This window comes from Choloepus didactylus, chromosome 16, assembly GCF_015220235.1.
Source record: "Choloepus didactylus isolate mChoDid1 chromosome 16, mChoDid1.pri, whole genome shotgun sequence".
Classification (NCBI taxonomy): domain Eukaryota; kingdom Metazoa; phylum Chordata; class Mammalia; order Pilosa; family Megalonychidae; genus Choloepus; species Choloepus didactylus.
Window position 1 is genome coordinate 79,394,307 of NC_051322.1, and position 10,555 is coordinate 79,404,861.

Here is a 10,555-nt window from a genome sequence, read left to right on the forward strand (position 1 = left end):
GGAGAAAGGGGAGGGAGCAAGGCTATAGTCATTTCCCCACCACATTTATCAGCTGGCAGTTTGGGTGGTGGGAGGCAATCATCAGAGACAGCAGCAGTTTCTCTTTCAGGGATCTCAGTTTCAGAACTCTCAGTCTCAGCAATATGAAGAGGGGCCAGGGCAGTGTGAACAAGAACCCATGTAGTAAATGTTTTAGAGGAAACTTTCTGTCCTTGCTCAAAGTGGCTCTTTAAATTTCATCCACTGTGCTCCAACACGTCTAAGTCTAATGTGCCTTCCTCAGGAAACCAAGGGTTATGTTGAACAACATCATGCAATAAAGAGTACAAATTATCTTCTGAAACAGAAGTTCCACTAGTCTGTAGCAGCCATTGTAAAATTAACACATACTGGCACTGGGGAACACTGAGAGACTGATCCATAGTGTTCAGTGGCTAAAACTACTGAACCACAATGAGACAACTCACTTGTACTTACTGTGCAGCTTCCAAACATCATGGTCAGGACTGGAACTCCTCACATGGGGCACAAATTGTGAAAGAAGGGAGCTGACTCCATCTCTGTGTTCATGCAAAAGAAAGTTTTCTTCTATTCATTCCTACAGGTTTTTATAGCATACAAGGCAGTCTCCTACATGAATGTTTTCAGGTATTTCAGGGAGGGTGCATTTTTTCTAAAGCCATAAGATGTGATTGCATGTCTTTGATCTCAAGGGACAATCTCTTAGGGGCTAGACAGGAGACAGCAGGAGCAGGAGACAGGAGCATGGAAGGAGCCCAGTTACCCTTATCCAAATTGCTGCCTGCCTTCAGGCATGCAAAGCTTTGGCCTTCTCCCAGCCTGGTGCCCACCTTCAGGCTCCCAATGCTTAGGAGGCAGCCCTCTTGTATAACCTGTCAAGCAAGGGAAACTTCTGTGTCTCCACAGTACCTGTAAGGTAATAAATGCTCACTCAATTCTGAAAGAGAAAAGAATTTATTTATGATCTTGCAAGATAGGGTGCACAGCCAGATACATGGTGGACTAGCACACAGGAGGAAGAACATGGCAAACTTTTAATCTCCTATTCCTAATGCACAAGTCCCTCCCCTGTTTCCCCATTGGCTGAGTACTACAGAGGTCACAGCCTATCAAAGAGATCTAACTAGCCCATCTTTGAGATTTTGAATTGTACAGCCTTTCTGAGAGAGTTCAGTTTAAATTTCCTGCTGGGAGTTCCCACCTCTTATTATACCCCATATCCCTTTACATTCCAGTAACCCTGGTTACCTTTCCGTATAAGGAGCTGTCACAGATTCTAGGCTTACTTCATGGCTTGCTCTCTCTCTTCCCTTTACCACAGGGCTTGTTTAAGCCAGTTCTGCCACCATTTTCCCTATTCCATGCTACCTCTATGTGAAAGCTAAACTTAACCCTTTCTTACAATCCTGATATGTATATTTTGTTGGATCTGTTTCCCTGGAGAACCCTGATTAATTCACCATTAGCTAATATCCCATCAATAGGAAATTAGATAAACAATTTATGCTAATTCATATATTAGAGGATTACTAAGAAATAAATATACTTTACTTATAGAAAAAACATCCTTATTCTGAATGAAAGAAGCCTTTATTAACAGAGCACATGTTGTTTGCTTCTATTAATATGAAATTCTAGAACAAGCAAAACTTATCCAGGGTGGATAAAAACATTTGGACATTTGTGTCTTTGTGCTAATAGAGGTGGGGATTGACTAGTGTGGTAAATCAAATTATGTACCCCAGTTTTAGATGTGTCAGTCTTAATCTACATTGCTCTGTGTGTAGAAGCAATTGTAAATAGGAACCTTGATTTTGTTAAGAGGTGGCCCAATGCAGTGAGATTTGGACTTTATCCAGATTACTGGAGACCTCTTTATAAAGAAAACACCCTCCTGTGTGGCAGAGCTGAATGTGGGAAGCTTGATGTTCACTGAGTATTGGTGGATCTGGCCCCTACTGGACATGAGGAATAATCACTGTAATTTTGTTCATGTCATTCAATTCCAAGAGAATGAGCCCAGGTGAAAGGGACTCCTAAGCAGAGCTAACATCAAAGACAACAGGAAGGAGGGACCAGCAGAAAGAACAGGAGCCAGAGTGACTTATCCCTGTCCCCAGACCCCTCTGTCCACAGCAGGACCCTTCCCATTGACCAAACTCTGGCTGAGGCTCCATGTGCCTCTCACTGGGATGTCTGTGGCATCCTGGTGATTACCACCACCAGAAGTTGACTTACTCCCTGTGCAGAGGCCAACCTACTGAGGGTCCTCCCCTCCTCAATGCCACACACACTCTGCCCCTGTCCAGCATGAGATGCCCAGTTTATTAGTGAATTTATTGAGGATTAGGGACAGTGACTCATACAGGATCAAACTGCCATCTCAAATCAGGGCAAACCCCACCCAGTTTCCCACATCATGGCTTAGTGAGAAGCAGGGGTCTCATAAGTCTGGCAGGGGAGCTGCCTATAATGTGAGGGTGATTGTTTTTCCTGTCTCACTGCCTTAAATCCTGCCCCTTGAATTCACAGTCCCCAAAACACTCTTGCATCATTCCCTGTGCAAGAGTAACTTTTTAAATGTAACTTTAAAACTGTAAGCAAACAGAAAATTGTAAAATGTAAACTTCTAAGCTGCAAACAGGAAACCATGGAAGCACCAATTCTCACAAAGGAGAAATTTGTAAAGTGTGCAAGCATATGTAAATGTAAAATTTGCACATTTCTCAGGTGTCACCTAGGAAACAGGAGATAACAAATTATTGAAGTTCTCCAAACCTGTTACATGTTAGCTAAAATAGTTGGCTCCCTTTGTCCCTAATGGTTTTAGCCAATTAAAGAATCACTGAGAGACTGCCCCAAACCTCCCAGATAGATGGGCCTTTTGTCTATCATTTTGTTGCCTGTTAACTGAATCTCTCTTTGTCTCTGCACCTGGGTATAAAACCAAATTGGAGAAATACTTCAGGGAAGCAGATTTGGGAAATTTTCCCCTGCTTTCTTCCAGCATAATAAACCATCTTTCCTCTTCAGCTGGGTTCAGTGTGACTTCTATTAGCTGCATTGAGCAACAGAACCATATTTGGGAACTGCCCCTTCTTCAGTTTGGTGACCATGAAGAGATGAAAACATCTGAATGACATGCTGCTCAGTGGGCTCCTGGAACCCTGAGGTAAGACATTCATGAGCCTCAGTTCTATTGTCAACAGACACTTTTCTCTGAGAGCTGGATGAGAGAGCTTTTTGCTACAGCATCCAGGACCCCAACAGTGGCTGGCCATGGAGGAAAACAGGTCTGGTGAGTGTGGTTGGTGAATGAGTGTGGATGTCTTGTGAGCATGCACAGGCCTTGTTTTCTTTTTTTTTTGTGGGCCTGTTTGTTTCTTCTTCAGTGAAACAACTGCTGGACCTGTAAGTGGGAAACCAATTGGTTGGGCACTAGTTGGCCATAAGTTCATGCCAAAGCTGTTTCTGGAGGGCACAGCCCCACACATGGAGGAATAGCCATTGAGATTTGGTTTGGAATGAAGGAGCCCCTGGCATTATGGAGGTCCCTGAATTTGGTGCCTAGGTTTATTTGAGTGCTCAGTGGCATATAAATTTATGCCAAAGCTGTTTTTGGAGGGTACAGCCCCTGGTACAGAGGAATAGCCTTTGGGACTTGGTCACCTAAGACTTGGCTTTATTTTCTTGGTCTTGTCTTCTTTTTATATATTGGTTCCATTTGGTTTCTTTTTCAGTGACAAACTCCTGCTGAAGATGTAAATGGGAAACTACACTTGTTTGGGCCCTCAATGGCACATAGAAAGAGACATTAAGACTTGGTTTTAAAGGGAGGGAGCAGCCCTAGCATTAAGGGAAGTCACTGATTTTGGGTGCATAGGTTTCAGTTGTTTGGGTGCTCAGTGGCAGATAAATTTATGCCAAAGCTGTTTTTGGAGGATACAGCCCCAGGCATTGAAGAATAGCCATTGAGACTTGGTTGCCTAGTACTTGGCTTTAAATTTTGTCCTTGTTTTTGTTTGTGGTTTGGTTAAGTTCCTGTTCTGCATTTTGTTTTGTCCTGCTTTGCCTCAAGTTATCTAAATAATGTTTAAAAAGTTGGAAACAACATAAGTGAAAAATCTGAGGAAATTAAAGAGAATGAACTTTTAGATTGCATTCTTAAAAATTAAAAGCATTTCAGATTTGAATGTGCATGTATGTGTGTGTACATACATGCATACATATTTATTCATGTATCAAATAGTATCATTTAGTGTGGCCAGTCAAATGGTAGACCACACATATTTGGATTTGATTGCTGGATTGTATTACTGGAGTATATTGGTAAGTTGAATGGCTTTGAGTCATTTTGATTTTTCTTTTAGGTGTTTTGAGGTTTTGAAATTATGTATTATTTTCAATGTAAAGAAATCACAACCATTCATATTTATAAATATGTAGATTTTTTAAATGTTTCTTTTTAATGCACTTTTATTGAGACATGATTGCATAACATACAGTCATTCAAAGTATACAATCAGTTGTTCATTTCTCCAGAAACAAGAAGACAAACATTAAATGCATCACTAATATGGACTAACTATAATGTGTAAAGTGTTTCTTAATGTAATTGTTGGTTTGTCTCTCCCTGTATTCAGTAGGTTGTTGGAGGGTAGGACCAAGCAGAAAGCATCTGACTGTTGTACTTATAATAGGCAAGTTTCTTGTACACCATCTGAACTTTCTAAGTATATAGAAATAACTGCTCTCCCTCCCCACACACATACACACATTTTAAATAACTTAATTGTAAACTGTGGTGAAAAAAATCCCTATGTGTGTTTACTTGGTGTCTGTGTGGGGAGAGTTATTAGACAATTTTGTGTGTAGTAGCCCAATTTTCTGTTTTTTATACCATGAGTCATTGTAGATTTGTAGAAATTGCTGTCTTATATTGTAAATATCTCTTAAAATTATAGGTCAGAAGTTTTGTTTTTTTTTTCTTTCTTTTTTTCTTGTGGAAATGTAGACCACTCTAGACTGTTGAGTGAGATTTTTAGGTGACTGAGTATATAGCCATTATTTCCCTAAAACTTCAGTTCTTTGTAGATGTGTAGACATTATGACATTACTGATATATTTTCATTGGTTTCCTGCTGTTTTTACTGGGTTCTCAGGAGGGATATGGGCATATTGGGTATTTTGTGATTTTAGGTCTATTAATATCCAGTGCTTTTGCTTTATATTCTTTCTTGGTTTATAGAGATTGCAGATACGCACATGTTCTGTAAACATTATGTTACACAAAATGTTTGAAATATTTAATTTATGCAAATATTTATGTTTAAGAGCGCTGTATTTTGGCTTTTTGGGTTTATTTTTCAACAGCAGTGTTTTATAGTACTTTATACCATTTCAACTGTGTAAATATATAAAGATGATGAATTATTGGTTCACCTTTGTGTAATCTTCATTGGATTGCTCTAGCTGTTATAGACAAATTAACTTCAAGAATGAGGTGACCTCTTGGAGTTATTATTTTTATATATGTTGTCATGTTAGGGAGGGAGATAGAGTGATTCAAATACATTTTACCATATTTTCATTTAGAAGAAAAATTACATTAGAATCATTAAATGTTCATGTCCACTTTATAAAAAATTCCTCTATCTATTTAAGGGACATGTAAGTACGTATTATTTTCCAGAAGGTACTTAGGTTCAGGATGTGATTCACTTTCACAGAAAACATTTTATAGAATTTCTAAACTATACAGTTCTGTGTTCTTTTGTTGCATAGTGATATTCAGGACAACTTTGTAAGTGATGGGTAGTTAAGATTTAATTTGTAAACATCTGAGTATGTCTAGATATATGAAGCCTTACAAAGTATAATTTTCTAATATATCATTGTAAATTTGTAGTTCTGTTATTCTTTGCAATTGACTTGGCAGTGAAGTTGCTGGCAAACAGGGTCCTCTTGCTACAAAAAGTTGATCACATTTTTTGAGGAGACAAGTTTTAAGGCCTTTATGCCATTCTCATATAGAAGGCTGCCATTGGAAGCATGTTTCATTTGTTAAACCATGCCTAAAACATGCAAATTCATTTGGTAAATTTATTGTAGATAAACTGAGCATCCTGATTTTTTGCTGTTAACATTCAAAATACAAATTACTTTGTTAAAGAGATTTTATGCTACCTCTTGGAAATATACACACTTCTTCTGTATGTGTTCCCTTGATTGCATGACAATATTTGAGACAACTTTGTAAATAATATGCAGTTAGTTTTTAACACCTAGTGTTTCTAGATGTATAGAGTCTCACAAAGTATGTTATAAATATTCCATTGTAAAATTTCATGGTTTCATTCTTTCATGTGAATGTCTTAGCAGTGTAATTGATAAAATTGTGGGGGTTTTGAGCTGTGTATATTTTAGTATATGTTTATACATTGTTAGGGGAAGGAGAAAGGTTTTGTGCTTTCATCATTGCAGTTTTAGTGCCTGTGTACATTAAAAAAACTGCTGTAACTAAATCATACTTTTGTAGTTGTATTGAGTTGCTGATAGGTCATTCTATAAATATATTTTTTAACCATTATGGGAAAAGTCTGTGTAAAGAAAATTTTATTCTTCCTCTCTGAACTATACAGTTTTGTATTTGATTGCACTGCATGACAGCATTCAAGACAACTTTGTAAAAAACAGATAAATATGCCATTTTAAGAAATCTAGTATTTCTAGATAACTTGGAGTCTCACAGGCAGTAAATTTGAAAATATTTCATTGTAAAATTTCATAGTTACATTCATTTATATCTGTAAATGTTTTGGCAGTGCAATAGATAATTAATGGTTGACCTCCTAAGACTATAAAACATTTTAGTATTTGTACAGTGGGGTTTGGGGGAGAGGAATAGGAGATTGCCACTATGTCTACAGAATGTTATCTTCTCATAAAGAAGGGAATAGATTATAACCCTTGGGCTTTGGTATACTTGAAAAAACAAAGAAACAATGAGAAGGCAATTATCATTTTTAATCCAGTTATATTCAGAGTTAGAAAACATTCAAATTGTTAAAAATCATTGTTATTTTGCTACACTGTATATGTCTGCATGTATGCATGTTGAAAGAGTATATCTATGTTGTCTTGAGAGATCTATGTATAATTTTATGTGTATAGGCATAAACACATAAAATTAGAAATAAGAAATTACACTGCATTTTAAAAAGTGTATTCATACTTAGTGATTTAAATTTTATTTTTATTTGAAATTTAACAGTATTTTCTAAGCTTACAAACATTTCTGTTATAGCCAAGTCTATGCTGATTTTTATATTACATAAATAACCCAGTCATACCAATCTCCTCTCTAGTCCATGTATGTATGTATGTGTGTGTGTGGATAGATAGATAGATAGATAGATAGATAGATAGATAGATAGATAGATGATAGAATTTCTGTGGTGATGAACAGTTTTTGTTTTTTTCCTTGAGGTAGTTATATGTTGTCATAATCAAACACAAATGCCAAAAGTTGTTTTATGCCTCTGTTGTATGTAAAATAATTTTGGAAAAGTTATTCTAAAGGTATTATTCAGTAGTGATTAAAATATAAATCAGTATAGCTTTTCAAACAGAATTTTAGCAATGACAATCAATTAGCATGTGTAATTTATGAAATGGTATAATTTCCTGCTGGGGGCCTATCCTCCAATTCTAGAAAATTTACACAGAAGAAAGAATATTTTAGATTGATTATAACAATAAACAATAACTTGCACATCTTAAAATACCCATCAATAAGTATAAAAGGGAGAACTTATTATAGACAGTTTAACCAATAAATACAAACTCTTTAAAAAACATTCTGGAATATAAAAGTGTTTGTAGTATTTTAAGTTCAAGTTTAAAATGATATTTTTAAAGAAGCACCTACTAGTTGTCTATGTTTGCAAAGGTGTGTTGCATGTTGCCTCTAGTTACTCTAACAAACTCTTAAATGGTAATTAATCCACACAGCATGGGGAACAATTGAGTAATCCATGATCATTGTTACAATGGTGACTATTTTACTGCATTTTTAATTTTTTGTACATGTATGAATTTACAAAGTAAAGCATTGCATGCTTTATATGTTGGTATACTGCTACCTGAGAAAATTGAAAGTGGATATGTGATTATATGTGAATAGAAAATTGTCTGGAAGAATACTTGGCAGAGAGGTGGAAAAATAAGAACTGCTTCTATGTTCTGCATTTGAATTTTAAATGTTATTTCAAAATGAACACTTAAACAAAAGAAGGAATTTTAAAGAGACAGTCTGTTTGTATGTCCCTTAATCCTTGACTTTCAATGTCTTGGGGATTCTGACTGTTTTATTCAGCTTTGTTTTCCCAGTGGCTATTACAAATGTTTTTTGGGAATTATACAAAAACATGCAATCTAGAGACTAGTGTAGCAGAGTCTTAAAACATTAAAACAAAACATATTGGATCACCTGAGGAAAGAAGAAGCTAGATGATGGGATTGGAGGGGATCATGAGACAAGAAATACATTTGCAGATAACCTAAGTACAGCTGACACCATCAGAAACATTCACACTTCAATGGAGAATTTCAATTCATAAGTCTTAATTGCAAATCAGAGGGGATGACAGTTCCAAGAGGGTATACTTTTGCCATCATTTTTTAATGCCAATAATGACACCATCAGTGAATGATCTTTTGCTGTACTCCTCACTGAAGGATTCTTCACTTCTTGGAATAACCTTTGGAAATATGATTATGTTGACCACAAGGGAAAATGATAGCATTGCTTCTACCACTACTTTCACCAAAACTAAAATAGAATCTTCCCAAGGCTTGCAGACTCCTCCTCCTTTTTGTGTGTGGCAGTAGGCACTCCTTGAAGATGAGAAAAACTGGACTGAAAACTGAAAAGCTCATATTTATAAAGTGACCCAACATGTATCATTATAATGAATTCTAACCAGGCATGTTGACTGCTTTCCTTGTTGCCATTGGACTAAATCCCTGGAGCCTGAATGGCAGAGACATTAGTACCCAAAGAAGCTCAGGATGATGGAATGGACAGCTCCATCTCAGTGGTCTCATAAGTGCAAAGTACATATATTTCCATTTATCACATCACTGGATAAATTTTGAAAACTTAGTCATAAAAATTATTTTCCAGTAAATTTAGAAGACATAGTAATTTTTTAATTAAAATATTTTTACTTCTGAAGTATCTTTTCTCCTCATTATACTCCCCAGTTCTATCTGCTATTGATGGGATTTTCTGCACATTATTTTGGGGTATGTTCATAAACAATATGCAAGTAGTGTTTTGGGGGATCATAATTTATTTTCCCTTTTAGTGCTTTCTAGAGCCCCTCGTAATTTGGTTATATAGCTTTACATCTCTTGGTAAAAGAGATGTAAATTTATTTATGACATGTTCTTCTTTAATAGATCCTTATGTTTGCTACAGATTTTCTCTGCAACAAACATGCTTCTATGTAAATTATTTTGAATCTGTCCCACTACTTTATTGGAGTAATTCCTGTGAATTGATACTGCTGGGGCAAAAGAAAAGGAAAATGTGCATTTTGAGTGAAAATTCCTTCTAAATGTAATGCAGTCAAGCATGCTCATCATCACATTAATAGTCATTTGTATTTCACTTCCATGTTCTCATTTTTCTTTGAATATTTTCATTTCTATTCAAATAATAGTTACTTTGTACTGATTTCTAAGGGCTCATTTATGATGAGCAATGTCAGTCTTCTGACTTTCATACACTGCACAAGAAATACCATGTTTTCTTCCCATTTAATTGGTTCTACTGTTTCATTTTTGGTTGTGCAGAATTTGTTATTCAGATATAACTATTTTATGTTGCATGGCTTTTGAGTTTTGTATTTGTTACAAATATTTACATTAGTGTCATACATATATTTGTATTTTTTCTATTTTCTAAGAATTATTTCTGTCATTTCCTTATGCAAGGGTTATTACTTTGTTTTAAGGCATTAAATTTTCAGAATTAAAAAATGAAAAGCAATTTGGGTGTAAACCTGTGACAAAGAAATCTGCATGCAAAGTAATTTGGCGTCAGTATAAATTAGAGAATGGCCACAAGTGGCCAAATCAGGGATCAATAAAATAAAATGCCATTTTACAGCTAAATTTATTTTGTAAGGGAATAAACAAATGGAATAAAATTCTGAATGTACAGTGTTTTATGTCTCTATCTCAGAATAAAAAGCTGGAGAGAAAATGTTTTGGGCATGGCATTTAACCATATCAGCCAAGCCCCTAGCCTCTCCTTAAATGCTCCAGAGCTTATTGCTCCAGGAGAAATAAAAGAGGTTCCTAGCTCCCAGGTAAAAGATAAACAGACTGAAGCTTCCAAGGTCCAGGCTAAAGTAGCCAAGGCCTCTGTGCCCCAGGCTGTGGGACACTTGGAGCACCTGACCCCCAAGATAAAAACTGATCATTCTGTTGCATTTCCCTCATCCTTGTTTTTAAAAGAATAAAA